General features: G+C 40.1%; 1 protein-coding gene across 2 annotated transcripts in view; it reads left to right on the top strand.

Moving 5' to 3' along the window:
- cdk14 (cyclin dependent kinase 14) overlaps window positions 1-14,098 on the top strand; it is a 145,803-nt gene that overhangs the window by 126,290 nt on the left and 5,415 nt on the right. The window lies entirely within an intron of this gene.

The following is a 14,098-nucleotide window of genomic DNA, read 5'->3' as shown; positions in this document are numbered from 1 at the left end:
TGTTTAGTCTCTTTTGTGTCCATAACAAACTGTTCAGCACTTCTTTTCATATTTTCTTAGTGAGACAGATAGGGGATAGATTCATTTAATTGTTCCGTGACTGCAGCTAAATCAAAATGATTTGCAGTGTACCAGTAACAACAAGGAAGTGACTGCAAAAGTGTGTTCCCTGAATGATTTTTTAAGTGATAGTATTATTTTCAATTTTCATGGTTTAAAAAACAAATCATATGCTGACAAGTTGGAACTACACATCACTTTGCTACCCGACACAAATATTAATAGGATACATTTACATGAAACTGGGGCAATGCTGTGCTATCTACAGACCACAAGTGCTCGGAGCACCTTCTGTGAGCTTTTTTAAATATTCGTATTTACCATAACAGAAACTTGATTTATGTCTTGTTACATAGATCTTTCCAGTTTGCCCCCCACCCTACTTCTAGTGCCTTTGTAATTTTAGCAGTCTATTTAGTCGTTTGCAGAATGCCAGAAATCAAATGTCCCTTATGAATTGCAAAGTAACCTCTCATCGTGCCCTGATGTGTTGGACTGAACAATTGGCTCTCAGTTCAGAATCAGTGGAGTTGCACGTATCAGAGCAAAGATGCCTCTGAATAATTGATTTAATTTGTTCTTCAGGGAAGCAAATTCTGTGAATCTCTGGTGTTTGGATCAAAAACTTTATTGTGTTGTCTTTGTGATTGTTAGACATTACACACATGAATAGGCAGGGCGAATTTAAAACCAAGCTGTGGTATAGTTTCTTATCATCCACAGGATTCAGGGTCAGCATCTGCCAGACAATGACAGCATGAGCAAGATTAGCAAAACTGACTCCTTTGCCATTACAGTACTAGAACCCTGCTTGTCACTGGATGTTTGTGGCCTTAATTTGTGTGTTTTTTTGTTAGTCAGTACATGTGACAGATGACATTTGAAAGAGATTTGTTTTTACACACCATATTCATGACAAATCTAGTCTTCCTTTCAGGGGTAAAAGGAAAAAAAAAAGCTTTCTGGCAAAGTCTCCATTATGAGCAAAGACCAAGATAACCACTGGCTGAGATGCTCTAGGATTTAAAAATGGATGCTTGTGTGCAGATCATTGTGAGCCTGGCCCCATGGCGTGCTGTAACTACGGTTACCGTTGGCCAATAAGACAGGGGTTTGATCAGACGGCCAGGGAGGTAGGGTCTGTCAGGTAGACGCTCATGTGGAATGCGTTTGGCCTCCAGGAATAGAATGGGCATTAATAAAAACAGCCCGGCTCCTTCGATTGATCTGGGAAGAGATGGGCCTCTGGCATGAGGAGCTGCATGCAGTCCTGTGAGACCGTCAGCCTCGCCTTCGCTGCATGCGGCTGCTGACCAAAGCCTGCTGTTGTTGTTTACTTTCTTGGTAACAGAAATCAGGTGTCTTTTGAAACAACAGAAAAAAAACATCAAGGGGAACATATCAGACAACTGCAGGCTCTTAGATTTAGCTAATCGTTGCTCTGTCAACACAACAAATCACAATCACCCCACATCTCATTTGGCCCACATGCATGGCATTTAACACTAACACGAGGTGGTCTTCATATGCAGCACTCACATGTGGTATTCCGCTTTTGTTGGAAGGCAGTACAAATGTGCACATTGTAATGATTTTCTTGCGGATAACTCGCTAAGCTTCAGAACTACCATTTTCGTCCTCTAGTACAAAATTGAAATGCTTCTCTCAAGTAGAAGTGCTCGGCACTTTGCATATGAAGCGCACAGAAATTGCTGTGGGATTCCTTCTTCTGCCAGTGTTATAATAGAGAAAGTAGATCCTCTCCCAGCTAAGCTTTGTGCCTGAATTTTCCTCTGACAGTCAAATAAAAGATGTCCTTTCCCTGGTCCCTCCCCGAGGACATGCCCCAGATGAGTATAAAAGAAGAAACCTTTTCATTAAATCTGGCTCACAAAGTCAGCTACTTGGTGTGAACTGAGCTGCCTGTGGTTTATTAATGAATAACTAACAAAATGTTCATTTCCATTTATTTTAATGTGGCGCTCAGTCAAGGATTTAGGATCCAGACTAGTTCAGGACATAATCTTTTGACAGGGCAAATTTGTAATATGGTGACTTGATATTGATAGATTATAATTGTCAACACCGTGTTTTTAAGAGAACTTAAAATTCCAGTTGAGTCCCATATCGTACTGAGTTTGATTTTATATTTTTCTCCTAATAATCTGCGGCTTGAGTCTTAATCCTAAAATGCTGACATTTTTGGCCAGGAAATGATTCATTTCTGTATTTGTTTCATTTTATCTTCAGTAAATGTGTGTTTTATCAAAATAGGTTTATGCACAGATCTGAGCTTAAGACCTTTTAGTTTTTCTTGGCATATGTAGCTATACTCTGTACTAATGTTATCTATAAAGAATTACATGGAAATTGCTATAGGGTTTTGTATTTAATCTAACGGTTTGTGTCAGTTGACTACTGTAAATGTTGTTTGAAGAATGCCAATTCATTCATGATAGGACCTGTATGGTTTCATTTTAGAAGTAATTTGTTATAATGCTGGTCCATGCTCATTCTCATGTTCTTGAGTGTGCACGGCTGTGCTCTTTGTCCAACATCCATGGACAAACGTGCTAATATAAAGTCCATGCAGTTTACAAGAACTGTTATCTCTCTCACTCTCTTTTCTCTCTCATTGTGTTATTATGGGTTTCCACTGCAAGAAGGCTTCCCTGTGACACACCCCTTTGGCCATCCCAACAGTCTGTATGTTGGAACAGGGGAGCAGGGTGGGGTGGGGTCCACACACACAGGAAGCTTTTTCCTCATTCTCTCTCCCCTTCTCCACAGCTGCTCAGCACGTGTGGAGGAAACCACACAGACTCTCAGGGGCAACTACAAACACAAACCTCAGTTTCTAAGAGGCACTGCATGAAATGCACATTATTTTTGCCAAATCATACAATCCTCAATTTACTAAATCAGAAAATAATAATAATAATTAATTAATTAATTATTTACATTTTTATATGGTTGCTGTGGGTGGTCACTCAGTGTCCCTCAGTTTATGACAGGCTGAAACGAACTGTGCTGCAGTTCTAATAAAATTCCACTTTTTTTTTCTTTTAATGGAGAAATGAAATAATTTATGATCAGCGATAATTTGTGGAAATATTTTAATCTCTCTCTCTCTCGCTCTCTTTCTCTCGCTATCTCTTTCTCAGTGACTCACAAAAAACCACATCACTGAACCACATCACACATACCATATGTCACCACTAACACATGTGCACACGCACACACGCACACACACACACACACACACACACACACACACATTAAAATCTTAAGTCTAACCGTAACAGTACTATGGGAGGACCTGTGTTTACCAGTTGGAAAAAATTCATCCTTCCAAGGGAAGAAAACAGAACTTAATTAACAGCTAGGTTGTCTAATTTGAGGGCAGTTACTTCTGTGTAAGTTGTTTAACTGTCCTGCACTGGTGATAAACTTCTGTGGTGAAAGGGTGTACTAACTCCCCCATCATTCTCCAAACCACAAATGTGGGCTCATTGCGTATGTATGCATGCATGCGTGAGAACGTGTTTTCATCCCCAGTGCACTCTGGAAATCTGATGTAATTAAATGGAAACCCGAGGTTCGAAACGGATCTCATTGTTGGCAGCTGAGTACATACAGAGTGGAACATCTTGATCAATTGTGTGTTTGATGTGAACTTTTTTTTTCTTGTGGAAGATAAATAATGCAACAGCTACAATCCTGTAGGCATACATATGTATGCAAATGCATATTAATGTGCATAATGTTATTGTGCGCTTTACCGCCTCTCCTTATGTGGATTTTATGGAGCTGTAAATCTGAAGTATTGGACTGTAATGTATAGTGTTTAAACATAAGAGACAGTTACCTTGAAAGTCTCACTAAGTGCTGATCGAGGAGTAGGGTAGACTGCTCCTGCATTGCTTTACTTTTCCGGGAAAAGTCTGAAAGTTTCTGCTTTCTCTTGGAAGCTGAACGTTTCAGCGTTCTTCCGTTTTCAAGCCCTGTCCTGGGTCTCAGTGTTCCTGTCCTCTGGCATTAATCTGTATCCACAAAGCCCCCCCCTCCTCCCGCCCCACCAAACTTCACCCCTCTAGCAGATAGCCAGGACACCTGCAGGTCCAGGCCATCTGTTCCAGCTATACTTTGGGCACAGCCTGCTGACCTGAGCCTTCCCAGTATCCCCAAGCCAGAAATGAGCTTCTGCTTATAGTCACAATCAGTATGTTTAAAATCTCTGTAATGTTCCAGGCCTGACCGCTCAGGAAGAAAATAAATAGAGCAGTGCTCAGAGGAACTAGATAACACAGACACAAGCAAAGTATCTTGCTAGCAAAAAGAAGGTCTTTGGCTGAGTTTTGCTCCAGGGGAGAGACTGAACTCTGTTAGGCCGTCTGATAGAAGCCCAGAAGAATGCAGCTTGACTCCAAATAAAAAGGAAGGGCTGCCAGTGATGGAGGTGTGTGAACTCTGCCGAAGGTACTGCGGAGCACCTTTTGCCTGTAGTTTCATTTGCATGTAGGATCTGGTGGAACATGGTGCCACAGTGTAGGCTTGTTATGTTCTGTGATATCCTGTTTGACCCCCCTCCCGTTCTGCCTGGAGTAATGCAGCTCTGCTTCCCCTCCCCACCCCCTCACCGGGGTTGTGTGTACAGTAAACACATCGCTATCGCTAGCGCTTCGCGCTTTAACCACGCCCACACCGCCGGTCGGGGAACAGTTTCATGGGAGAGTGTCACAGAAGTGTCTCTCTGCTCTGTTCCGCCATGCTCATCCACAGCCACGCTCATGTTATCTTTCACATAAATGTGTTTACCTGCTAAATTTTTTCTTAGTAATAAAACCCTTTGTTTGGACATACCAACAATCCATAAATCTTCCATGAAGTAGCCATGTGACTTTCAGTTTACTTAGTTCATACAACCAACAAGACAAAGTTTGCTGTTTTAAATATTCAGACATTTTTACACAAAAGGCATCCAAATTTATGTTTTATTTATTTTGGTGTCTTCAATATCACTGGTAAACATAACATCCACATTTAGGTTCAATTACGTTGATTGAATGCTACTCAATATTATGGGGCATGGTTAACAATCCTATACAGAGAGCAATAACAATTTATAACATCTTCCGGGGTATTGATTAGGGAGCTCCTGACAACTTTTCTGGGAAAATATAATAGGTGCCCTTTAAGTACAGTAGCCTACATGTTGTAAAACTGGTAACATCTCTGTAGTAATGGCCTCTGTCTTACCTGTCTGTGTCTGTGCGGGTAGGTTGTCTATCACTGTGCCGTATTTTAATGTGGGGATTCTGAGCTCTCGCTGTGAGAAAAGACTGCCAACCCCAGAGCTGTCACTGCAGTGCACCCTGGGATAGCCAAGAGCAAGACAGCATGAACATGCAGTGGCTGCAGGGCGAGGGTGGGTGTTAGTCATAGCCAGAGGCAGAAATACATTTAGAGTAACCCAGTTCTTATTTACACTACAGGGAGATAAGACCTTGTTAGCTGATATTAACAGCAGAATGTTGCTGTTTAGTAGCAATAATATTGTAGTCTTGGTTGGTTTGGTATGTACCTTGTAATATCCAGAGAGCCTGAAAACGACTCTAAATAAATATCATAGCTTCTTTTTGCTACTGTTATCAGAGTATGTAATATAGAATGTAAGTTAAATCATGAATAACATAAAAGTAAGAAATGCATTTCATTTCATCAGATCACTTAAATATCCTTTTCATTCTACTGTCCACCCCACACAGTAGGCTGCTTCTAAAAATAGCTGTTAGGACTTGTAGTTTAATTTAAAATTTCCTATATTTCTATCACCACGATGAAGAAATCTATTACACATACAGTATTCTTTACAATTTTAATAACGTAATAACACATTTCAGACAGTGATTTTGTTTGCATGGTTTGAGTCCTAACTGTTGCAGTCTTTACAGAGAGCAGTGGACTGTCATGGCCTACTTTGCTCCACTAAAAAAACAGGGAGAATGTAAGGGACTTAATCTTAGAATTTGACTAACAAATCCTTTGTAAATTCAATTGACCGCCAAAACCCATACTGTTGTGTAAGCGACAAAAAAAAAAAACATTAACTCTTGCCTATGTCCATCAAAGCACATTGCAGGATTGTACAGAGGCCTACATGTAGAAATGCTCTGGACCAAGTCAGAGAGTGAGCCGTGTCTGTCGACGTGCTTTAATGCCATGTTGCTTTCTGTGTGCAGATAGGTTTTCCTTCCCCATAGGGCTAATGCCTTCGGGTTCTATTGGATCAGCGCCGCTGTGTGAATTTGCACAACGTATTAGTCTTATTGGGCGAGTTCATGCAAAAAGCTGTTTGCATTTGAACTTGAAATGAAATCCACTTACTTTCATCGAAGACACGTGGGATTTGCGAGATGAAGGCAGCTTCGTTTAACAGTCGTGTCTGAGTGTGTGCAGATTGCCTATGGAGATAGCCCGCATGCCACAATCACAAAATGCATCTTCTTCATTGTCCCCGTTTTTTCTTTTTCTCTGTGCTTTGTGCATTTTTTCTACAGGAAATGGCATGTTGTCCTCTCTTAATAATGACAAGGTCAGAAACTGAATTCAATCTGTCATCCAATATTCGAGGAATGCTTACACAAGGCATTCATGTCATATGTGAAAATACTCTTGCCTGTAAATTAATCTGTCCTGTTCCAAATGTTTTCAAGATGGCTGCCTACACAAAACCTGAATGAATGGCACGCAGTAATGCAATTATAGACTCTCCAAGAACTCATTTGTCAGGCTTTTGATGAAGAGATAAACGCTGTCAACTGCTCTACTTAAAACGATTGCACTACAACCTCAGAAGTCCTAGGTATCATTATTGGATGGCTCTTGAGAAATAGTTTTATCTACTTTGACATTTATGTCCTTAGAGGCAGAGAGCAATGAATATGAAAGATTCTTGCGAAGTTGGGAATTTATTTGTCTTCCAGGAATACAAAAGTCTGGGAGTTATTTCTCTATATTTGAATCTGCAGTTCATATAGAGACACCCAACCACTCTGATTTAACAAGCCAGAGAAGTACAGTAATTATGGTTTAACTTTTAGTATAGTTTTACTGAGCTTTTGATGGGTTTTTATTCTCACTGACCTGAATTTGATTGTTTTTCATTGGTTTGCAAAAAAAGGCAATAGATGTATTAGTATCTACTCTGTCTGCAATTTTACAAAAAGAGACATATATCATGACATCATAGTTATGGAATTGGCCATCATTAGCCATTTTTACTTGTTTTACATTCATCATTTAGCAATTTCAAAGTGAAAAAAATAGAAGTATCAAATAACAGAATAAAATTCTGTTGATGGACAGAATTTTAATTTTAATACATAAAATTTTAATACATTAAAGTGATATGATTTTAGAATAATGTGTTGAGGTTATTACATCCAGTTTTGTTTCACTTAATATTTACAAAATATGAGAGAAATCAATGGAAAAAGAGGTTTGTTGATTTTTCCATTTTATGAATGTATCCAGCCCAGACTGAGATTAAAGACTGATTTTCACATTGATAGTCTTTGCATGTGACAGCCAGGGATTCCATTTGTCAGTGTCGTTACCCCGTCACAGCTGCATGTACACACGTACACACGTTACACTGTGTGTCTTAAGGTCAATCTGACTACATGCTGCGGAGATTAATGTATTCTATTTTACCTCACAAAATAGACCAGTGAAGACCAGCGACAACATACACGTCTCATGTGTCCACATACACCTTCCTAATGCAACCAGGGAATATGTGGATATAATGATTTGCACCTGTGCCTGCAATAAATGTATCACATGATATCCCAAAAGTTTGATGTCTTATGTCTTACTGGTAAAATGATTCTGCTATTGAGTCACTTACCCTTTTAAGTATACCCTTTATACTTATCAGCTAATACATGTCAGTGTCCTTGATTGCCCAGTCTACTGAAGTGCAGGTTTATATATAAGTATGTGTGTGCAGGTGAGTGTTCACGTGTGCATGTGTATGTTTACATGCGTGAGTACTGCTACACAGGCTGACAGGCTGACTGGTTTAAGTCAAAATATTTGATAACAGGCATAGAACTGCTGACACCAGAGAAGTTTTTACAGTCAGTCTCTCCTTGCCAGGACAGCAGGAAATGGGAAACACATGTACTGTGTCTTCAGCGCTCGCTGTAGTGGGGCGGTGGACGGGTGCAACTCTCTTGCGGAAGAAGCAGATTATTTGGTTTCTGTTAGCCTCAAGGTAGAGTTAGCATCTCTGTAAGTTTCCGGAGCAGAGCATGTTTAAACATTTTCATCTTTATTTAGCCTCAGAGTTATGGAAACAGAAGCAGTCAAAATTCTCTTTTGCTGCTTGGTGACTATGTGATTTTTAAACCCGCTGTAAGTCCATGTCCAATCAGGACAGTAGTCGAACACAGTGATTCAGCAGTAACTCAAGGTGAGCTCTCTGTACTGAGTTGTTTTACCTAAAGGTCACCGGTCAGTGGGCAGGACCTCCCATCCTGGGGTAATTCTAAAACAAGAGGAAATTATTCTGCAGCTAATGCAATTTAAAAACATAAATTTTTATTTGATCTTTTTTATCTGCACTCACTATTTCCCAGGATAACTCATATACATTGCATCTTATCTCCCTCAAGAATAGAAGAATGGTGCCTGACCTAGAATTCAACCCTGCAATATAGAACTGTATATAGATCCCGTGAACCACTATGATACACAGCCACTTGATCATGGTGTACAGTGTACATCAGACATTTAAACAGCCCCAGCATGGACTGTCAATCATTGCCCATACTTTCTGGACTGCTTATGCCAGGTGTACACCGCTGTGTGTTTTGACATTTGTTTTAATATATTTTCATCCAGCAGAGTAATTGTATATCAAAACCACGCAGGTGCATTATGGTGAGGTGGATGTTTGATAAAAAATAAGTAATTTATTCATTGCTGTTAAGGCAATTTTACATCGTTCATGAGACAGGAAAATGTGGTGTGCAGCTGCACTGTGGGTTCTTAAACAATATAACTTAAGAAGTGCTGGATTGTGATTATTTTCGTACCCAATTAACAAGTTATGAGTGTGACAAATAGTAAAGTGTTAATAGCCCAGTTTTTTCTGGTTTAAGCTCTAGACCAGGCCCAGTCATCCAAAATTGATTGTACTTCAAACACGCGGACTGAACCAGCAAATAATAAAGAGATTTCTGAACATGATAAACTCTAGCATTCAGCTTCACGAACAGGAATCCTCCAACAACCTCAGTCCCAGAGAGAACAGGAGTGTTGATGCAGTCATTATGTGTAGCTAATGACTGTGGTGGGAAAAGGTGGCTTGCCATTATGTTCTGTTGGTTTTTAGCTTCGAGTCATGAGTGGGTTAAAACAACCGATCCAGCTGCAACCCGTTTGTGGGTCACTAACTGATTCCACTATGGACAACCCTATCGGCCTGGGAGCCTAACGCGAAAGTCCACCAGTGACCAAGGCTTTCTCAGGTGCTACAGGGAATTTGTAAAGAGAATTCCTTACTTTCCAACACCACCTCCCCCATGGAGATTTTAATTTCTCTCAAAAGCTGCATTATCCTTGAAGCTCTTCTGGAATTTGAGTCACTGTTTCAGTTAAATAAATGTTTGGCACCTCAGGAGATGTCTTAACTTTTCTTAATCAAAAACACAAAATCCCAAGCCGGCTCAGTGACCCTCTCTCCTTGTCACCGCCTGTACACACTTTCATATTTTTGAATCCAAAGTCATTGCTCTCTCTCTCTGCATCATAGCCGAAATTTAATTAAGAAATAATCCTTCAAAGAATGCCCGGAGCGGAACATTTTTTTTCTTCTTCTCCCTCGTTCATTTGTATCTTTGTTTTCCTTGGCAGGCCGGCCTCACAGCACAGACCCACAGGTTTCTTACACTGCCTCCATGACAGAGCAGACCTCGCACTGAGGCCTTGAGGAATAGAGCATTTTATCCTGTGTTTTTCTTTCCCTGTCTCTGACACGTTTCTCTTCAGGATACCAAGGCTGAAAAAACTCTCACAGACATGTTATTTTGACTTGAAAGCATACTTTGTTGATTATCCAATTGCTAGTTTTAGGTATTTGGTCAAGTCAACTAAAATGATCATTTCTGGCTGCTTAAAAATTAAATAAACAAAAATAAATTTAATTCTGGATTTAATGTTTATGTGTGCTCTTGGTGCCCTGGGTGTTTTACAAATACTGTAGTAATTGAAGAGACTTACCACACAGCTGGGTCCACCAGTATATGTGTGCTTAGGATTTATTTGTACATCCATAATTTTACGGTTAATTTTTTTGTAATGGTTTAACGTTTCTGAGCGCAATATGCATCTAAAATAATTTTAGCTTTAAGTTATTTCATAAATATGTGGGGGGAAAAAATGCAAACACCCAAGTGTATGCCTCTTAAATGGATGATTGATAAACTATGCTCTTTCTCTTTGTTTTTTTTTGTGTGGAAACTAATCCAAGGTTCCCTTTGAGACTAATAAGTGAGATTGATGGATGATTAAATGCACTCCATAGGTTTAAAGTCGTTTGAAGCTGTTTACAGCTCAGAACAGGTCTCTGTCTCTGGAGAGAAGAGACTCCAGATGTTTGGATGAGATCTTGCCGTGGAGTGAGCAAAAAATTATATTGAGTTCTGGAAAGCACTGACCCTTGAACACTGTGTCTTTTCAAAGGAAAGTAGAAGACATGGGGCAAGAATTAGTCAGACACCGCCAGTGAGACGCACAATGCACTCATCTTTTGTGTTCTCGGAGGGAGAACCTGCAGTACTGTATCTGCACAGTGAATAAGGTTTCCTTTATTTTCATGCAAAAATATTTTTTTAGATGACTTTCTGTATGGCTAAAAATGCTGGGTTAGCATTGCAATCTTTCGGATACTGGAATATTTGTTTTACTGTAAATCCTTATGAGGCATCACATTGTGATTTGACACACCCTGTAGTGTTTTCTGACTTTATGTTAGAGCGCAGCGGCAGTGCTGTTGACTCTCCCACTCTCTGCACTGGAGATCAGGGTTTTTTGACACAATGGGCAGTGCATATTTATTTGTTAGGGCTTCTATTTTGAGTCCTTCTTGTGATGACTGCTGTATGCACAGTGACTACCCAGTGAACTGTGTTGAAGTTATAATTACAGTAATAATGGAAACATTCGCCCAAGACCATGGACCACTGAAATCATTGGTGACCATGGTAACGCACAAGTATTGGCTGAAATGCCACATTCCTGATGTTAACGACTGGAAACTTTTAATGCCGGTTAAATCCAGTGGGGAGGCAGATTCTTAATTAAATTTATGTCTTTAAGAATGAAATAAGCCTGTGTTCTTCAAAGTGATTCATGTACAGATGGGCTTATTAAACGTCAGCTTTTTTTTTTTCCACAGCTGAGAAAATACATGGGGTGGAATGTAATAGCACTACCAGTCAGTTAATTAAGTTGTATTAGACGTTATGGGCCTTGCACGGTAGATGTGGGCTAAAAAGGCCATGACTCCCTATCCCATAGGCCATTGAGGCACAGACCTTGGTAGGTTTATATCAAGTCACAAAACCACCCTTACAGGGAAACGTATATAAATATGTTTGTGACTGTAGTGCTTGAGATTCAATCGCCGGTTGCTTCAGTTGATGCTGCCACAGTAAATTCTCAAGACCTCTTCAGTCCAGATCAGAGAGGTTTGCTCTGGAGCAGGGAAAGGAGAATGATGGAGTTTGTTGATTGATCAGTAATAAGGCACAGAAGGCTACTCACTGGGTTAATCCAGAAGCAACCCCTCGGGGGTTACCAGATTGATTCAAAGCTTGGGCATTGTTGTTGTACCCTTACAAACTATTTTCATCTGAATTGCTTCGGTAAATGTCTAGCTATATGAATGGATCACGCGTGTTCAAATAAATGAAGACCTGTGTCTTTCACCATAGAAAGGGTATCTGCCTATAAAATCACATTCTTAAAGAGAAACCACCAAAGCTGCTGTTGGACAGGAGAAATTCAGCTCATAATGACACATTATTCTTTTGCTTTATGCCACTCAAATCATTAACTTGAAACAAAAATAGCCAACTTTTTGTCATAAATAGTTATTTGTTGTTTTTATCAGTGCTAAGCAGGTGTGCCTTTGTGAAAACACACAGTTAGAATGAACAGGAGAATATCCAAGCGGTTTGTTCAGAGCGTGAGGTCATGTTGTTTCCATTACCTTGGATGCACAAATCCTCAGGATATGTCCTACAATTCCCCTCTCATTCAATTCTTTTCTCTCACTTCAGTAAGTCCAGCCACTGCTTGTTTTACAGCTGGCAAAAATCTTGCCACAAATTAGATTGTGTCTGTGGTTCTTAGAAAAGTACTTAGAACACATGAGTATAATTTACAGGGGGTGCTATGTTACCTCTTTTTCCAACCTCAACATCGAAATGGCTAAATTATTATGTGGCACCTTATTTACGGAAAGTTTGAGCTCAGTGAACTCTGGTGGCATAAATAAATTGATGAATGCTTTTGATGCCTGTTTTTGTGATTTCATATATGAATAATTACCATTATGATAATACTGTATATTCCAATTAGCAGATTGCATGAGAAGGAAAACCTCTCCTTTTAGTTTGGGAGCTGCAAGTGTTAAATGTTTCTCAAAATGGAATATGTGAAGGTAAAAGATGATCTGAACTAACTAGCCACCAAGTCTGGATGAGGACATTTAAAGGCTGGTCCCAGAAATTAATTGTTTAGTTTGACGTACCTCACTAAGTACATGGCCTTTCATTCACCCACATCAAACAAGTATGGATATTGACTGCTTAGAAAATCTAACCAAACCACTTTTTATACTTTCAAAGAACAACAATCCTAAGTTTGTGTTGGTTGTGTTTGCATTTTCATGAGTTAGGAACAAAAATGGGGGGTTCAAAGTCGGAATTCAAGGAAAAGATGGCAGAGATTCCCCCCCCCCCCGGCAGCTGGGGAAAAAAATCCCCCTGACCCCCTCCTCCCTGTAAAAGGTGCGTGGTTGCACAGAGATAGGCTTCTGTGCTTTCCAGCCGGCTCCTGTTTTCTAAAGCTGGTACAACAGACTAGTCCCATTGTCTGCCCCCTCGTCTTCAACATATATTAGTTCCTAATGATGTGCTTTTAGCGGGGCTAAAGTGCTGAGGTCCAGTGTCCACTCACCATTGTGCCACAGAGAGCAGCTGGCCAAATTGGTTATGGCCACACCCCCAGATCCCACCCATAGGCTCCATCTGGGCCAGGGACGTGGTTCCTCTTTGATCGCATTGGAGCGGAACCCTACATCTGTTCTTACTAAGCCAGGGCCCTGAAACAACAAATTCCATTGTTGACTTTCTCAGTGTGAGATACTGTATTAGACTCCGGGGCAGCCTGCCCTAGACCATGCAGTTCTTAATCATTTTTAACATGGGTGGGGGGGGGGGGGCAAGTCAAGCCGGACAGACTTTTATTTTCTCATCCAGGGTCCTCGCTGTGGGATCATTCTGAGCTTCAGAGTAGGTCTCATTCACACTTTAAAGTAAATAAGCACTTGATTTATTTCACAACAAGAGCTCAACCTAAATGCAACGTGCTCTGCCCTTTACTTTTTCTTATATACCTTTTACTTAATTTCAACAGCTTTTTAATGGTTCAGATTTGCAATTAACTTTCAAACATTTATGTACCATGTATTAGGTGCAAATTCTTTTTATATATTGTGTAGCATATTGTGAAATAAGCATTTGAACGCTCCTATTTCTTAACATACCGATTCGTCATTTTGGAATACCAGAAGGGTGGAGGTTCAAATCCTTGGCAGGACACTGTGGTTGTACTCTTGAGCATGGTATTTAACCTGAATCGCTTCAGTAAGTGTTCAGCTGTATAAATGAATAATATTGTATGTTAAAATGTAGGCTGTGTAAGTCATCTCGGATCAGAGCGTGCAGCAAGAAAATAAATC

The sequence above is a fragment of the Anguilla rostrata genome, chromosome 1, assembly GCF_018555375.3.
Source record: "Anguilla rostrata isolate EN2019 chromosome 1, ASM1855537v3, whole genome shotgun sequence".
In the NCBI taxonomy this organism is placed as follows: domain Eukaryota; kingdom Metazoa; phylum Chordata; class Actinopteri; order Anguilliformes; family Anguillidae; genus Anguilla; species Anguilla rostrata.
This window is presented reverse-complemented; position numbering and strand designations above follow the sequence as displayed.